This window comes from Papio anubis, chromosome 3 (genome assembly GCF_008728515.1).
Source record: "Papio anubis isolate 15944 chromosome 3, Panubis1.0, whole genome shotgun sequence".
NCBI classification, from domain to species: Eukaryota; Metazoa; Chordata; class Mammalia; order Primates; family Cercopithecidae; genus Papio; species Papio anubis.
Genome location: NC_044978.1, coordinates 61229324 through 61248421, shown reverse-complemented (window position 1 = coordinate 61248421; position 19098 = coordinate 61229324). Strand labels below are relative to the sequence as shown.

The window sequence follows — 19098 nt, the reverse complement described above, 5'->3', positions numbered from 1 at the left end:
GAAATGACAACAACAGATTTAGAATATTATATAAAGCAGTGGCAGGGTTTGAGAGCACTGACTCCAATTTTGAAAGAAGTTCTACTGTGGGTAAAATGCTATTAGGACAGCATCCGTACTACAGAGAAATCTTTTGGGAACAGAAGAGTCAATCAATGTAGCAAACTTCATTGTTGTCTTATTTTAAGAAATTGCCACAGCCACTCCAACCATCAGCAACCACCACTCTGATCAGTCAGCAGCCATCAGCATCGAGGCAAAACCCTCCACCAGCAAAAAGAGTATGACTTGCCGAAGGCTCATATGACCATTAGCATTTTTAGCAATACAGTTTTTTAAAAATTGATACATAATAGTTGTACCTATTTTGGGGGTGCATGTGATATTTTGTTACATGCATACAATGTGTAATGATCAAATCAGGGTAATGGGGATATCAATCACCTAAAACATTTTTCTTTATTCTGTTCTATTTTTTTCCTTTTCTTTTAAAGATCTTTTTGTGTTCCAATCTTCTAGCTATTTTGCACTCTACAATATGTTGTTGTTAAGTATGGTTACTCTACTATAAAACACTATATCTTATTTCTGGTACTAACTGCATTTTCGTACCTGTTAACCAACTGCTTTTCACCCCTCTTCGCCCTACCCATTCTAGTCCCTAGTAAGCACTAATCAACTCTCTATCTCTATGAGAGCTACTTTTTTATCTTCCACAATTAGTGAGAACATGTGGTACTTATCTTTCTGTGCCTGGCTTATTTCATATAACATAATGACCTCCAGTTCTATCCATGTTGCTGCAAATGACAGAATTCTTTTTTATGGCTGAATAGTATTCCATTGTATATGTGTGTATGTTTATGTATGTGCATATGTGTATGTGCATATATTTACACATATATACACACATATACATATACATACACATATACAAATACCCATATATATAATTTTCTTCATTAATCCATTGATAGACACTTAGGTTTATTACATATCTTGGCTGTAGTGAATAGTGCTGCAATAAACATGGAAGTGCAGCTGTCTTTTTGATATACTGATTTCCTCTATTTTGAATATATACCCAGCAGTGAGATTGCTGGATCATATGGTAGTTCTGTTGTTAGTTTTTTTTGAGGAACGTCTATTCTGTTTTCTGTAGTGCCTGTACTAATTTACATTCCCACCAATGGTGTTTCGAAGCATTCTCCTTTCTCTGTATCCTTGCAACATCCATTAATTTTTGTTTTCTTGATAAAAGCCATTTTAACTGGGGTGAGATGCTTTATCATTGTAGTTTTGATTTTCATCTTCTTGATAATTAACAATGTTGAGCATTTTAAAATATACCTGTTGTCCAGTTGATGTCTTCTTTGGAGAAATGTATATTAGATCTTTTGTCAGTTTTAAAATGGGATTATTTGTGTTTTGTTTGTTTGTTTTGCTACTGAGTTGTTTGAGTTCCTTGTATATTCTAGTTATTAGTCCTTTCTTTTTTGGATGGATAGTTTGCAAATATTTTCTCCCATTCTGTAGGTTGTCTCTTCACTTTGTTGATTCCTTCATTTGCTATGCAGAAACTGTTTTGCTTGATATAATCTCATTAGTCTATTGTTGCTTTTGTTGCTTGTGCTTTTAGCGTCTTACACAAAATATCTTTGCCTAGACCAATGGCCTGGAATGTTTTCCCAACATTTTCTTCTAGTAATTTCATAGATTTGGGTCCTAGTTTAAGTCTTTAGTCCATTTTGATTGGCTTTTTGTATATGGTAGAGATAGAGGTCTAGCTTCATAGTTTTGCATATGTTTATCTAGTTTTCTTAGCACCATTTATTGAAGTGACTGTCCTTTCCTCAATGTATGTTCTTGGTACCTTTGCCAAAAATGAATTGACTGATAATGTGTAGATTTTTTTCTAAATTTTCTTTTCTGTTCCATTGGTCTGTGTGTCTGCTTTTACACCAGTATCTTGCTACCTTTGTTACTACGGCTTTGTATTATATTTTGAAGTTGGATAGTGTGATGCCTCCAGCTTTATTCTTTTTGCCCAGAATTACTTTGATTTTTCAGGGCCTTTTATGGTTCTATATAAATTTTAGGATTGTTTTTTCTATTTCTGTGAAGAATGTTTTAGGTATTTTGATAGGGATGGAATTAAATCTGTAGAAGTTACTGAGTAATATTGACATTTTAACAATGTTGATTTTTCCAATCCATGAGCATGCGATATCATTCCCTTTTTTGTGTGTGACCTCTTAAATTTCTTTCATCTGTGTTTTTTAGTTTTCTTTGTAGAGATCTTTCACTTTGGTTACACTTATACCTACTTTATATATTTTTGTAGCTGTCTTGATTTCTTTTTCAGTTTGTTTGCTGTTGGCATATATAAATGCTACTGATTTTTGTATATTCATTTTGTATTGTGCAACTTTACTGAATTGATCCAAATTTTTGGTAGAGTCTTTAGAGTTTTCTAAATATAATATTGTATCATCTGCAGGCAAGGATAATTTGACTTCTTCCTTTCTAATGTGGATGCTCTTTCTCTTGCCTAATTGCTCTTGCTAGGACTTACAGTACTATGTTCAATTAAAGTGGTAAAGTGGACAACCTTGCCTTATTCCAGATCTTAGAGGAAAGGCCAAGTGCTCATGTCTAAGACAATGAGAAAAAGACCTTGAAGGCATTTTAGAGCTCTCCTGCCACAGGACCAGAGGCCTAAGAGGACAGAATGGGGCCCTGCGCAACCTCGGGAAACTGCTCCCTGCATTCCATCTGCTCTAGCTGTAGCATGGCTAAAAGGGGTCTAGGTACAGCTTGGGGCTGCTGCTTCAGAGGGTGCAAACCATAAACTTCGGCAGCTTCCATGTGGTGTTAAGCCTGCAGGTGGTGCACAGAATGCAAGGGTTGAGGCTTGGGAGCCTCTGCCTATATTTCAGAGGATGTATGGAAAATCCTGGATGTCTAGACTAAAGCCTGCTGTAGGGGCAGAGCCCTCATGGAGATCCTCTACAAGGACAGTGCAGAGAGGAAATGTGGGGTTGGATCCTTCATACAGACTCCCCAGTGGGGCACTGCCTAGTGACGCTTTGAGAAGAGGGCCACCGTCCTCCGGACCCCAGAATAGTAGATCCACTGGCAGCCTGCACCCTCAGCCTCAGAAAGCCACAGGCACTCAATGCCAGCCCTTAAGAGCAGCCATGTGGGCTAAACCCTGGAAAGCCATAGGCATGGAGCTGCCCAAGGCTTTGTGAGCCTACCCTTGCACCAGCATATCCTGGATATGACATATGGAGTCAAAGGAGATTATTTTGGAACTTTAAGATTTAGTGACTGCCCTTCTGGGCTTTGGACTTGCATGCAGCCTGTAGCCCCTTTCTTTTGGGCTATTTCTTCCTTTTGTGTATTTACCCAAGGCCTATACCTCCATTGTATCTTGGAAGTAACTACCTTGTTTTTGATTTTACAGACTCATAGGTGGAAGGGACTAGCCTTGTCTCAAATGAGACTTTGGACTTTTGAGTTAATGCTAGAATGAGTTAAGACTTTGGGGGATTGTTGGGAAGGCATAACTAGATTTTGCAATGTGAGAAGGACATGAGATTTGGCAGGGGGCAGGGTGGAATTATATGGTTTGGATCTGTTTCCCCACCGAAATCTCGTGTTCAGTTGTAATCCCCAGTATTGGAGGTGGGGCCTGGTGGGAGGTGATTGGATCATTGGGGCAGTTTTTCATGGTTTAACACCATCTGCCTTGGAGTTGTCATTATGATAGTGAGTTGTGAGATCTGGTTGTTTAAAAGTGTATGGCACCTCCACTGTCTCTCTTCCTCCTGCTCCAGCTATGTGAAATGCTGCTCCCCCTGCCTTCCACCGTGATTGTAAGTTTTCCTAAGGCCTCCCTAGAAGCTGAGCCAGCATCATGCTGTACTGCCTACAGAACCATGAGCCAATTAAACCTCTTTCTTCTATAATTTACCCAGTCTAGGATATTTCTTTTTTCTTTTCTTTTCTTCTTCCTTTTTTTTTTTTTTTTTTTTGAGGCAGAGTTTCGCTCTTGTTGCCCAGGCTCAAGTGCAGTGGCACAATCTCAGCTCACTGCAACTTCCGCCTCCTGGGTTCAAGCAATTCTCCTGCCTCAGCCTCCTGAGTAGCTGGGATTACAGGCATGCACCACCACGCCCGGGTAATTTTTGTATTTTTAGTAGAGACGAGGTTTCTTCATGTTGGTCAGGCTGGTCTCGAACTCCTGACCTCAGGCGATCTGCCCACCTTGGTCTCCCAAAGTGCTGGGATTACAGGCGTGAGCCACCACGCCCGGCCGGGTATTTCTTTATAGTAATGTGAGAACAGCCTAATACATCTAGCTGAAGGTTTGTTGATTTTGTTTATCTTTTCAAAAAACCAACTTTTCATTTCATTGATTTTTTTGTACTTGTTTTAGTCTCAATTTTATTTATTTCTGCTTTGATCTTTATTATTTCTTTCTACTAATTTAGGGTTTGATTTGTTCTTTTCTAGTTCTTTTAAGTACATCGTTAGGTTGCTTATTTGAAACCTACTTTTTTGATGTAGGCATTTATTGCTATAAGCTTCTCTCTTAGTACTGCTATGCTCAATCTCATAGTATTTGGAAAGTTATGTTTCCATTTTCATTTGTTTGAAGACATTTTGAAGTTTTCTTCTTAATTTCTATATTAATCTATTGATCATTCAGGAGCATGTTGTTTAATTTCCACATTTGTGTAGTTTCCAAAATTCTTCATGTTATTGATTTCTATTTTTATTCTGTTGTAGTCAGAGAAGATACTTGATATGATTTTGACTTTTTTAAATTTGTTGAGACATGTTTTATAGCCTAACATATGTTTTATCCTAGAGAATATTCCATGTGCTAATGAGAAGAATGTGTATTCTGCAGTAGAAGGTGAAATGTTCTGTAAATGTCATTAGGTCCAGTTGGTCTAGGTGTAGTTTAACTTCATTGTATCTTTGTTGATTTTCTGTCTGGATGTTCTGTCCATTATTGAGAGATGAATGTTGAAGCCCCCTGCTATTATTTGTATTATAGTCTATCTCTCCTCTAGATGTATTAATGTTTACTTAATATATCTGTGTGCTCCAGAATTGTGTGCATATATTTATAACTGTTACAGCCTCTTGCTGAATTCACCTCTTTCTTTATCATCATACGGTGACCTTCTTTGTCCTTTTTTTACAGACTTTGACTTGGTCTATTTTGTTTGATGTAAGTATGGCTAATTTTTTTTTTTTTTTTTGCTTCCATTTGCGTGGACTATCTTTTTCCATTGTTCACTTTCAGACTATGTGTGTCTTTATAGGCGATGTGAGTTTCTTATAGGCAATATATAGTTGGATCTTGTTTCTAAAAGTTTTAAAAGTTTTAAAAAATTCACGCAGCCTTGCTTATATCTTTTGATTGAAGAATTTAGTTCATTTACATTCAGTGTTATTATTGATAGATAAGGACTTACAATGCAGTATTTCATTACTTGGTTTCTGGTTGTTTTGTAACTCCTCCCTTACTTCCTTCTTACTGCCTTTGTGATTAAGTGGTTTTTCTCTGGGAGTGTGTTTTAATTCATTGCTTTTTATTTTTAGCGTATCTATTATAAGTCTTTGCTTTGTGGTTACCATGAGGCTTACCAAAGCTGTAGCTATAAGTTATTTTAAACATATGACAACTTAACTTTGATCACAAAGAAAAGGAAAGAATCAAGGGAAAAACTAAAAAATTCTACACTTTAATTCCATCCTCCCACATTTTGACATTTTGTTGTCTTAATTTACATCTATTTATCTTAATAGGTTGCTGTTAATATTTTCAGTAGATTTGTCTTTTAGTCTTCATACTAGAGATATGAATGGATTAGATGTAACAATTACTGCATTAGAGCATTCTGAATTTGTCTACTTTTACCAGTGAGTTTTATACCTTCAAACATTTTTGGTTTTGGACATCAAACTTTGTTTTCTTTCAAATCAAAGAAACTCCCTTTAGCATTTCTTGAAAGATGGGTCTAGTAGTGATGAATTCCCTCAGCTTTTGTCTAGGAAAGACTTTATATCTCCTTCCCGTTTGAAGGGAAACTTTGCTGGTTACAGCATAGTTGGTTGGCAGGTTTTTTTGTTTCCTTTTATCCTGTAGCACTTTGAATGTGTCATTTGACTCCCTCATGGCCTGTTAGGTTTCTGCTGAAAAGTCTCTTGCCAAAAAATCAGAGCTCTTTTATATGTTCTTTTATTTTTTTTTTTCTCTTGCTGTTTTAAGGATCTTCTCTTTGTCCTTGACATTTTCAGGTTTGATTATTATTTGCCTTGGGATCCTCTTATTTGGATTGAATATTGATATGGTTTGGCTCTGTGTTCCCACCCAAGTCTCATCTCGAATTGTAATTCCCATAATCCCCATGTGTCAAGGGAGGGACCTGATAGGAGGTGATTGGATCATGGGGGCTATTATCCCATACTGTTCTTGTGATAGTGAGTGAGTTCTCACAAGATCTGATGGTTTTATAGGTGTTTGACGGTTCCTCCTTCACACATACTCTTTCTTACCTGCCGCAATGTAAGACGTGCCTGCTTCCCCTCCCACCATGATTGTAAGTTTCCTGAAGCCTCCCCAGCCATGTGGAACTGTGAGTCAATTAAACCACTGTCCCTCATAAATTACCCAGCTTCTGGTATTCTTTATCGCAGAGTGAAAATGGACTAATACAAATATATTTGGTGTTTTCTGACCTTCTGTACCTAGATATTTATATCTTTCTTTAGATTTGGAATATTTTCTGTTATTTCTTTGAATAAGCTTACTACTCCTTGTTCTTAACTCCTCATTGAATGCCAGTGGCTCTTACATTTGTTCTTTTGAGATTATTCTTTATATCTTGCAGGTATTCTTCATTCCTTTTTTTTTCTCCTCTGACTGTATTTTCCAATAGCCTGTATTTGAGCTCACTGATTGTTTCTTGCAATGTGAGAGCCTGTAATCCATTTTTCAGAAAACCTATTTCTGAGTTCCAGGATTTTTTTTTTTTAATTTCAATCTCTTTGTGTTACATTTCTCTGACAAATTTCTGAATTGCTTCTCTGTGTTATCTTGGATTTTGCTGAGTGTCTGTAGAACTCTTATTTTGTTCTTGATCTGAGACCTCACACGTTGCTTTCTTGTTTAGGTTGGTCCCTGACTCTTTGTGCATTTGGGGAGGTCATAGTTCCGTGTTTGCTGTTGTTTCTTGTGGATGTACATCTATGGCTTTGCTTTAAAGGACTTATTATTTATTCCAGTCTTTGCTGTCTTTCTTGTTTTGGTCTTTCTAAGGTATATTTGCTTAGAGATTCTTTGCAGTTGCCTGAATTCCCTTAATACTGTTGTAGATCACTGCCTCCTTTTGGGCACTAGATGGCGCCTTAAGCCCAAGTTTGCCTTGGCTCTCACAAACATTGGAGCACTGCCTGTCAGATGGTGGGGGTGGCAAAGGGGATTACCCCAACTGTGTGGTAAGGCTGGCAAAGGGTTTGTACCCAGAAAACTCATGGATCATGCCTCATACAGTGTGGTCGTGCTGAACAGCCACTCCGATATGGCATCTCTGTTGGCTGAAATAAAGGGGAGAATTTCAGGGCTAGGGTTTCTGTTCCTGTTTCCCCTCTTTTTCTACAGCTGCCTTCGTGGTTTTTTCTCCCTGCTGGCCCTCATGATATTATACTTCTCATGGGTTGAGGCAGGAACAGTTTTCCTGCAAGGGAGCCCAAGATGGTGGGAAAGCTGGCTGTCCTCCACGATCTAACTTTTTCCAATGAAGAAGCTGAGTCTGGGAGGAATTTTTCATGCATAGGGCCTGGCAGATTGCAGAAGGGGCATCATGCATAGAGAAGGCTATTTCTCTTACTGTTTGCTTGGAGTTTTTCAGTTCTCTGTGACTCACGGATAGTATCAGCTTCAGATTTGAGTTCTGGGATATTGCTGATGATAAGCTTTGTGCTAGATATTTGTTTTTGGCTTTCTGTGGGAGAGTGAAGCCAGATTGCTTCTACTCTGCCATTTTGGTGACATAATTGTCTCAATAAAGTATTTTAAAATTAAGGTATGTACTTTTTTTTAGTCATAATGCTATTGCACACTTGGTAGATTACAGTATAATGTAAATATAACTTTTATATTTACTGGGAAACCAAAATATTCATGTGACTTGCTTTTTTGCAACATTTGCTATATTGTGGTGGTCTAGAATTGAACCAGCAATATCTCTGAGACATGCCTATATAATTCAGCTGTTCCTTGAATCATGATGTGGTTACATCCTGATAAACCCTTCATAGCTTGAAAATATCGTAAGTTGAAAATACACTTAATACACCTAACTACCAAACATCATGGCTCAGCCCAGCTTACCTTAAATGTACCCAGAACACTTATACTAACCTATAGTTGGGCAAAATCTAACACAAAGCCTGTTTTATAATAAAATGTTGAATCTCTTGTGTAATTTATTGAATACTGAAACCAAAGAACAGAATGATTGTATGGTACTTGAACTATGGTTTCTACTGAATGCATATTGCTTTTGTACCATCATAAACCTGAAAAACCGTAAGTGAAACCATCTTTTAAGTTGAGGACCAGCTTTATACATTTTAACTTACCACAGTCTACTTTCAAATAATCTTATCCCCACTTCATGTATAGTATAAGAACCTTACAACATTTAACTTTCATTATTTCTCCCCATTTCTTTTTTTTTCTTTTTTTTTCTTTTTTTTTAAATTAGAGACAGAGACTCGATCTTTCACCCAGGATGGAGTGCAGTGGCAAAATCTCAGGTTACTGCAGTCTCAAACTTCTGAACTTAAGCAGTCCTCCCACCTTAGCCTCAAGTATCTGGGACCATGAGTGTGCACCACAATAGCTGGCTAATTTAAAAAAAAAATTTGTTGCGACAAGATCTTGCTATATAATTCAGGCTGGTCTTGAACTCCTGGGCTCAAGCAATTCTCCTGCCTTAGCCTCCCAAAGTATTGGGATTACAATTATGAGTCACCACACCCAATCCCCCATTCTTTGTGCTATACTTTGTTATTATTTTTCTTTAGACAGTTATGTGTACATGTATGTACACATACATATATGTGCACATGTGCATACACACATGTAGTTTGAGTAGATGGTTTAGCACATTAAATCCTTCATGTATATCTATTAAAAAGTTTCTAAATGCCATTGAGAATCTGGGAGATTTCTTTTTTTTGTTTTTTTTTTTTTTTTTTGAGACGGAGTCTTGCTCTGTCACCCAGGCTGGAGTGCAGTGGCCGGATCTCAGCTCACTGCAAGCTCCTCCTCTCGGGTTCACGCCATTCTCCTGCCTCAGCCTCCCAAGTAGCTGGGACTACAGGCACCCGCCACTTCGCCTGGCTAGTTTTTTGTATTTTTTAGTAGAGACGGGGTTTCACCGTATTAGCCAGGATGGTCTCGATCTCCTGACCTCATGATCCGCCCGTCTCGGCCTCCCAAAGTGCTGGGATTACAGGCTTGAGCCACCGTGCCCGGCCTGGGAGATTTCTTTAGTAGGTTCGTAATAGATATTTATTTGCCCATTATTAATATACCCACACACAAACACATACACACATGTATCAGGTATTTATCCTGCTGTGGTTCTCTGATGGTTTCAGATTTATGACTTTTTTAATTGTTAGAATAATTTTTGACATCATAAATTTTTTTGCCCTGTTTTCTTTGTTTTTTCTTCTTCTGGGTTTCAAATTACATGTATGTTAGACCATTTGATAATACCCATAGCTGGTGGATGCTCTGATGTGTTTTTTCTCCTACTCCCTTTATTTGTTTTTATTTTTATTTTTATTTTTTTTGTTGCCCAGGCTGGAGTGCAATGGAGCGATCTTGGCTTACTGCAACCCCTGCCTCCCGGGTTCAAACGATTCTCCTGCCTCAGCCTCCCGAGTAGCTGGGATTACAGGCACATGCCACCACGCCCAGCTAATTTTTTTGTATTTTTAGTAGAGACAGGGTTTCACCATGTTGGCCAAGTTAGTCTCGAATTCCTGACCTCAAGAGATCTGCCTGCCTCAGCCTCCCAAAGTGCTGGGATTACAGGCGTGAGCCACTGTGCTTGGCCTCCTACTCCTTTTTTTTTTTTTTTTTTTTTTTTTTTTTTTGAGACGGAGTCTCGCGCTGTCGCCCCGGCTGGAGTGCAGTGGCCGGATCTCAGCTCACTGCAAGCTCCGCCTCCCGGGTTCACGCCATTCTCCTGCCTCAGCCTCCCGAGTAGCTGGGACTACAGGCGCTGCCACCTCGCCCGGCTATTTTTTGTATTTCTTAGTAGAGACGGGGTTTCACCGTGTTAGCCAGGATGGTCTGGATCTCCTGACCTCGTGATCCGCCCATCTCGGCCTCCCAAAGTGCTGGGATTACAGGCGTGAGCCACTGTGCTTGGCCCTCCTACTCCTTTTAAATTGTGTTTCACTTTGTATAATTTTGATTGACTTATATTCAGGTTTCCTGATTCTTTCCTTAGCTGTGTCTAGTGTGCTAATACATCAAAGAAGTATTCATTTCTGATATTGTGTTTTGTATATTTTGCATTAGTATTTGACTATTTATTTATTTGTTTATTTATTTATTGAGATGGAGTTTCGCTCATGTTGCCCAGGCTGGAGTACAACTCAGCTCACTGCAACCTCCACCTCCTGGGTTCAAGCGATTCTTCTGCCTCAGCCTCCTGAGTAGCTGGGATTACAGGTGCCCGCCACCATACCCTGCTAATTTTTGTATTTTGTTAGAGACAGGGTTTCACCATGTTGGCCAGGCTAGCCTTGAACTCCTGACCTCAGGTGATTCCCCAGCCTTGGCCTCCGAAAATGCTGCGATTACAAGTGTGAGTCACCGTGCCCGGCTCCATTTGAATGTTTAAAAATAGTTTTCTTGGCCAGTCACGGTGGCTCATGCCTGTAATCCCAGCACTTTGGGAGGCCGAGGCAGGCAGATCACGAGGTCAGCAGATCAAGAGCATCCTGGCTAACACGGTGAAACCCCATCTCTACTAAAAATACAAAAAATTAGCCGGGCGTGGTGGCGGGCGCCTATAGTCCCAGCTACTTGGGAGGGTGAGGCAGGAGAAGGGCGTGAACCCGGGAGGCGGAGGTTGCAGTGAGCCAAGATGGCGCCACTGCACTCCAGCCGGGCGACAGACCAAGACTCTGTCTCAAAAAACAACAAAAAAAGAGTTTTCTTGGCCGGATGTGGTGGCACTCACCTGGAATCCCAACTACTCAGGAGGCAGAGGCAGGAGAATCGCTTGAACCCAGGAGGCAGAAATTGCAGTGAGCTGGGATGGGGCCACTGCACTCCAACCTGGGCAACAGAGCGAGACTCCATCTCAAAAAAAAAAAGGTTTTCTTTTTTTCCTGCTGAAATTCTCCATCTCTTCATGAATGTTCATCTTTTACATTAGATCCTTCAACATATTAATCATGGTTGTTTTAAAGTTCATTTGTGATTATGCTAAAGCTGAGTTATCTGTAAGTCTGGTTCTATTTATTACATTATCTTCTGAATTTTATTTTTTCTTTCTGTGTGTCTTATACATTTTGATTGAATTCTTGATTTTTTTTTTTTTTTTTTTTTTTTGAGATGGAGTCTCGCTCTGTCGCCCAGGCTGGAGTGCAGTGGCCGGATCTCAGCTCACTGCAAGCTCCACCTCCCGGGTTCATGCCATTCTCCTGCCTCAGCCTCCCGAGTAGCTGGGACTACAGGCGCCCGCCACCTCGCCCGGCTAGTTTTTTTTGTATTTTTTAGTAGAGACGGGGTTTCACCGTGTTAGCCAGGATGGTCTTGATCTCCTGACCTCGTGATCCGCCCGTCTCGGCCTCCCAAAGTGCTGGGATTACAGGCTTGAGCCACCGCGCCCGGCCGAATTCTTGATTATTACTTCTAGACTTTTTTTTTTTGTTTAAATCTTATCAAATCCCAGTCTGAATAAATCCAACTTTCTTTCTATTATATTTGCTCCTAGTCTACTGAATGTTGCTAAAGTAAGTCCTAGGCTTATTGATAGTAATATAGATTCATGTGCTGTAATTATAGTTAGAACTTTGATGTTATCTGCATTTCTTTTACTAATCTAAGTATTCGATACTAATTTTATCTTCGTTCTTTCCTTCTGATTGAGCAATTCTTTCTCTCTGCTTTCCTTTCTCTCTCATTGTTCCATCTTTTGAAAACTGTTTTCAAATTTCTATTTGTTAGTCCTCATTTTGATCTACCTCTTTGCTTCCTTCTGGCTCCCTGTGGTAAGTATGCCAGTAAGGTATATTTATTCATTGTGGAGAATTTATTTAATGATAGCTACCACTTTTATATGCTTTCAATAAATGGTTCCAGGCACTGTGCTCAACGTTTTACATGGATTATTTGTTTCTCTATGTTTTCTTTAGACAATAAGTTCTTTAATGTAAAGAACTTCTCAGTACCTGACATACTTTGCAGTCAATAAATAACTACATGAATGAAACTACAGATTCCATATAGAGACAGGGAAGTTTATAGCTGTAAATGCCTACATTTAAAAAAGAAAAAAGATCAGAAATCGGCCACCTAGCTTTATACTTTAAGGAACTAGAAAAAGAAGAGCAAACTAAACCCACAATAATAGAGAAAATCAAGGAAACTAAAAGTTGATTCTTTGAAAAGATCAACAAAACTGATGAAACTTTAGACTGATAAAGAAAAAGAGAAGATGCAAATAACTAAAATCAGGAAAAAAACAAAACAAAACAAAACTGGGGACATTACTACTGGTTGACCTTACAGAGATAAAAAGGATAAGAGAATACTGTGGGCTGGGCATGGTGGCTCACGCCTGTAATCCCAGCACTTTGGGAGGCTGAGGCAGGCAGATTGCCTGAGGTCAGGAGTTCGACACCAGCTTGGCCAACATGGTGAAACCCTGTCTCTACTAAAAATACAAAAAAAACTAGCCGGGTGTGGGGGCTCATGCCTGTAATCCCAGCTCCTTGGGGGAAGTGGGGATGGGGGTGGGGGGGCTGGTGGTGTGCTGAAGCAGGAGAATTGCTTGAACCCAGGAGGTGGAGGTTGCAGTGAGCTGAGATCTCGCCACTGTACTCCAGCCTGGGCCACAGAGCGAGACTCCGTCTCAAAAAAAAAAAAAAAAAAAAACAGTTCTATGTCAACAAATTAGATAATCCAGAAGACATTTGCAAATTCCTTAAAACCTACTTAAACTGATTCAAGAAGAAATAGAAAATCTCAACTGACCTATAACAAGCAAATAGATTGAATTAGTAACCAAAATCTTTCCAACACAGAAAAGTGCTAAATCAAATGGTTTCACCAGTGAGTTCAACCACATATTTAAAGAATTAGGCCAGGCGCAGTGGCTCATGCCTGTAATCCTAGCACTTTATGAGGCTGAGGCAGGTGGATCACAAGGTCAGGAGTTCAAGACCAGCTTGGCCAATATGGTGAAACACCTTCTCTACTAAAAACACAAAAATGAGCTGGGCATGGTGATGGGTGCCTGTTGTCCCAGCTGCTCAGGAGGCTGAGGCAGGAAAATCACTTGAGCCCGGGAAGCGGAGGTTACAGTGAGCCAAGATCGTGCCACTACACTTCAGCCTGGGCAACACAGTGAGAGTCTGTCAAAAAATAAAAAAATGAAAAAGAAAAACAAAACAAAAAATTAACACCCAGCCTGGGCAACATGGTGAGACCAGGTCTCTACTAAAAATCCAAAAAATTAGCCAGGCATGGTGGTACGTGCCTGTAGTCTTAGCTATTTGGGAGGCTGAGGTGGGTGGATTGCTTGAGCCCAGGAAACTGAAGCTGTAGTGAACCATGACCATACCACTGCACTCCAGCCTGGGTGACAGAGCAAGACCCTGTCTCAAAAAAATAAAAAAGAAAAACGAATTAACACCAATCCTTCTCAAATTCTTCCAAAAAAATTGAAGATGAAGGAATTTTTTTTTTTTTTTGGAGATGGAGTCTCACTCTGTCTCCCAGGCTGGAGTGCAGTGGCACAATCTCGGCTTACTGCAACCTCTGCGTCCTGAATTCAAGCAGTTCTCATGCTTCAGCCTCCTGGGTAGCTGGGACTACAGGCACCTGCCACCATGCCCGGCTACTTGTTGTATTTTCAGTAGAGATGGAGTTTCCCCATGTTGACCAGGCTGATCTTGAACTCCCAACCTCATATCCACCCACCTCGCACTCCCAAAGTGCTGGGATTATAGGCGTGAGCAAAGGAACATTTTCTTACTCATTCTACAAAGCCAGCATTACCCTGATGCTGCAACCAGATAAAGATATCACAAGAAAATTACAGGTCAAAATCCCTTTTTAATATAGACGTGAAAGTCCTCAAGAATATATTAGCAAACCGAATCCAACAGCATAGTAAAAGGATTATTTACCATGGCCAGGTAGGATTTTCTTAGTAATGCAAGAGTGATTTGACATAAAATCAATAAATGTAATACATGATATTAATAGAACTAAAGAAAAAAAATGCATGATCATCTCAATTGACACAGAAAAGGCATTTGACAAAATTCAATACCCTTTCATGATTGAAAACTCTCAGAAAGCTAACGGAGGGAAAATACCTCAACATGATAAAAAGTGCTTATGAGAAACCCATAGCTAACATCATGGTCAGTGGTGAAAGACTGAAAATTTTCTCGCTAAGATCAGGAACAACACGAGGATGCCTGTGCTCTCCACTACTGTTCAATGTTGTACTGAAAGTTCTAGCAAGAGCTAGGTGACAAGAAAAAAACAACATTGTATTTGAAAGGAAGATGTAAAACTATATTTACAGATAACATGATTCTACATATAGAAAATCCCAAAGAATCCACCAGGAAATTACTAAAGCTAATAAAATCAGCAAAGTTGCAAGATACAAAGTCAGCACACAAAAATCAGCAGTGTTTCTATATATCAGAAATGAATAGTCTGAAATGAAAACTAACAAAGCAATCCTATTCACATTAGCATCTAAAAGAATTAAATAGGCCTGGAGTCACAACACTTTGGGAAGCTAAGGTGGGTGGATGGCTTGAGCCCAAGAGTTCAAGACAAGCCTGGGCAACATGGTGAGACCACGTCTCTACAAAAAATACAAAAATTAGCTGGGTATGATGGTACGCGCCTGTGCCCCAGCTACTTGGGAGGCCGAGGTGGGAGGATCACTTGGGCCTGGAAGGTAGAGGTTGCAGTGAGCCGAGATCATGCCACTGCACTTCAGCAGCCTGGGTGACAGAGTGAGACCCTGCCTCAAAAAAAAAAAAAAAAGGATGAAATATTTAGGAATAAACCTAACCAAGGAATTGAAAGACTTGTACCCTGAAAACTCTAAGAAAAAATTAGAGTTTTTTTAGACTCTAATTTTTTAGTGAAAAAATTGTGGGACACCTAGACAAATGGGAAGACAGCCCATGTTTATGGGGAAGAAGATTTAACATTGTTAAGACATCAATATTACCTGTCTTAGTCCTTCTTTATGTTGCTATAAAGGAATAGATGAAGCTGGGTAATTTATAAAGTAAGGAAGTTTATTTGGCTCATGGTTCTGCAGGCTGTGCAAGAAGCATGGTGCCAGCATCTACTTGGCTTCTGGTGAAGGCCTTTGGCTGCTTCCACTCATGGCAGAAAGTGAAGGGGACCTGCATGTGTGGAGAGCACATGGCAAGAGAGAGAAGGGGAAGGTCCTAGGCTCTTTGTTTCACAACCAGCTCTTGTGGGAACTAGTAGAGTAAGAACTCTTTCCCTCTTTCCCCAACAAGGGAGGACATTAATCTACTCATGAGGGATCTGCCGCCATGATCCAGTCACCTCTGATAAGGCCTCCACCTCCAACTTTGGAATCAAATTTTAACATGAGGTTTGTGGGGGACAAACATCCAAATATAGCACTACCCAAAATGAGTTATGTCTTCAGCACTAATTTCTGTCAATATTCCAACAGTCTTTTTTACAGAAATGGAAGAGCCACATCTCAAATTCGTATGTAATTGCAAGTAGCCCTGAATAGCCAAAACAATTTTTAAAAAGAAGAATAAAATTGGAAGACTAACACCTCCTGACTTTGAAAGTTGCCACAAAACTGCAATAATTAAAATAGTATAAACTGGGCATGCTAACATGCACCTGTAGTCCCAGCTATTCGGGAAGCTGAGATGGGAGGATTGCATTAGCCCAGGAGTTTGAATCCAGCCTGGGCAACATAGTGAGACTTTCATCTCTAAAAAGAAACAAATGAAAACAAAGAAAACAATATAGTACTGGCATAAGAACAGACATATTGACCAATGGAATAGAATAGAGAGCCCAGAAATAAATTCTCACATATGTGACAATTTATTTCTGATAAAGGTGCCGAGACCATTTAATGGAACAAGGATCATCTTTTCAACTAACGGTGCTGGGAGAACTGGATATCCATATATAAAAGAATGAAAGTAGACCCTTAACATTTACCATATAAAAAAAATTAGACTTGGTGCAGTGGCTTATCCCTGTAATCCCAGCACTTTGGGAGGCAGAGACGGGTGGATCACCTGAGGTCAGGAGTTCGAGACCAGCCTGGCCAACATGGTGAAACCCCGTCTCTACTAAAAATACAACAATTAGCTGTGTGTAGTGGCATGCGCCTGTAATCCCAACCACTCAGGAGACTGAGGCAGGAGATTCGCTTGGACCTGGGAGGTGGAGGTTGCAATGAGCCGAGATTGCACCACGGCACTCCAGCCTGGGTGGCACAGCGAGACTCCATCTCAAAAAAAAAAAAAAAAAAAAAAAAAATTAGCTCAATGTGGATTAAAATCCTAAACTAAAGAGATAAGACTCTTAAAATAAAATGTAGGGGAAAACTTTCATGACATTGGATTTGGCCTCATTTTTTTTGAGACGGAGTCTTGCTCTGTCGCCCAGGCTGGAGTGCAGTGGCGTGATCTCTGCTCACTGCAAGCTCCGCCTCCCAGGTTCACACCATTCTCCTGCCTCAGCCTCCCGAGTAGCTGGGACTACAGGTGCCTGCCACCATGCCCGGCTAAGTTTTTGTATTTTTAGTATAGACGGGGTGTCACCGTGTTAACCAGGATGGTCTCGATCTCCTGACCTCATGATCCACCTGCCTTGGCCTCCCAAAGTGCTGGGATTACAAACGTGAGCCACCGTGCCGGCCTTGGCCTCATTGTTTATGGATATGACACCAAAATCATAGGCAACAGCAAAAAATAGACACATGTACACGGCTACCTGCTAATGAAAAAAAATAGATAAAGGGACTTCATCAAAATGATGAAAAAAAATGAACATCTGTACATCAAAGGATACTATCAACAAGAAAGGCCACCCACTGAATGGGAGAAATTATTTGCAAATAATATATCTGATAAGGGACTTAAATCTAGAATATATAAAGAACTCTTACAATAACAACAACAAAACCCTTATTTTCTAAAATATGCAAAAGGCCAAACACAGTGGCTCATATCTGTTATCCTAGCACTTTGGGAGGCCAAGGAAGGAGGATCGCTTGAGCACAGGAGTTTGAGACCAGACTGGGCAACATGGCAAAACCCTGTCGCTACAAAACAAAACATTAGCTTGGCATGGTGGCATACACCTGTGGTTCCAGCTACTCAGGAGGCTGAGATGGTAGGTCAGGAGGCTGAGATGGTAGGATTGCTTGAGCCCAGGAGTTCAAGGCTGCAGTCAAACATGTTCACACCACTGCACTCCAACCTGGGTGACAGAGGGAGACCCTGTCTTTAAAAAAAAAAGTGTGAAGGACTTCAGTAGACATTTTCCAAAGAAGGTATACAAATGGGCAGTAAGCCCATGGAAAGATGCTCAACATAGTCATTAGAGAAACATAAATTCAAAAAGCCAAAATGAAATACCACTTTATACCCACTAGGATGGTGTTATGAACTGAATTATGTCTCCTTCCTGCCTCCCAAAATTCCTGTGTTGAATTCCTAGCCCCTGATGTGACTGTTTTTGGAGATAGGACTTTTAAGGAGGTGATAAGGTTAAATGAGGTCATAAGGGTAGAGTCCTAATCTGATAGAAGTTGTCTTTATAAGGAGAGGAAGAGGCACCAGAAATATCTCTCTTTGTGCCTGTACAGAAGACAGGCCATGTGAAGATACAGCGAGAAGATGGCTATCTGCAAGTCAGAAAGAGAGGCCTCATCAGAAACCAACCCTATTGTCATACTGACCTTAGATTTCTATCCCCTAGAACTGCAAAGAAATAAATTTCTATTGTTTAACCCACCAAGTCTGTGCTATCTTTTTATGGCAGCCTGAGCTAACTAATATAGATATGTATAATCAAAAAAACCTGAAAATAAATGTTTGTGAGGATGTGGAGAAATTAGAACCCACATGCATTGCTGGTGGGAATATAAAATGCCTCAGCTGCTGTAGAAAACAGTTTAGCATTTTCTCAAAATGTTAAAACATAGAATTACCATATGACCCAGCTATACCACTCTTAGTTATATGTCAAAAGTATTGAAAACACATATTGGATGTCCATGTTTGTAGCAGCATTATTCATGATAGCCAAAAAGTGGGAATCTCAACAAAAGACTGGATAAACAAGTATCCAACAACAAATAACTAGATAAATACATACAATGGAATATAAATATTTAGCCACAAAAAGGAATGAAATTTTGATTTATGATGCTGCAGACCACTTTGAGAACCAATGATTTAGATAAATGTTTTAGGAAGATAATTTTGGTGGCAGGATAGAGAAGGGACACTTGGAAAAACAGACTGGATAATTCAAGTGAAAGAAGAGGAAGGTCTAAATTTTAATTTAGGTCTAAATTTGAATTTGAGTGCAGATGAGAAGGAAAAGACAGATTTAGGAGATAGATCAAAAGTGGAATTGATTTAGAGAATTGCAGGTTCTGTCTTACTTTTGATGCCTTTAGAGAAAAAAGGAAATTGCAGGTATGTCTTTGACATAATGAAATTATTGCCCATCTTTGTGCCAGATTTTATCCCTAATCTCCA

At 39.8% G+C, this 19098-nt stretch overlaps 1 protein-coding gene across 7 annotated transcripts in view; it reads left to right on the top strand.

Annotated features, from left to right (window-relative positions):
* LARP1B (La ribonucleoprotein 1B) overlaps positions 1-19098 on the top strand; it is a 156399-nt gene that overhangs the window by 124528 nt on the left and 12773 nt on the right. The window lies entirely within an intron of this gene.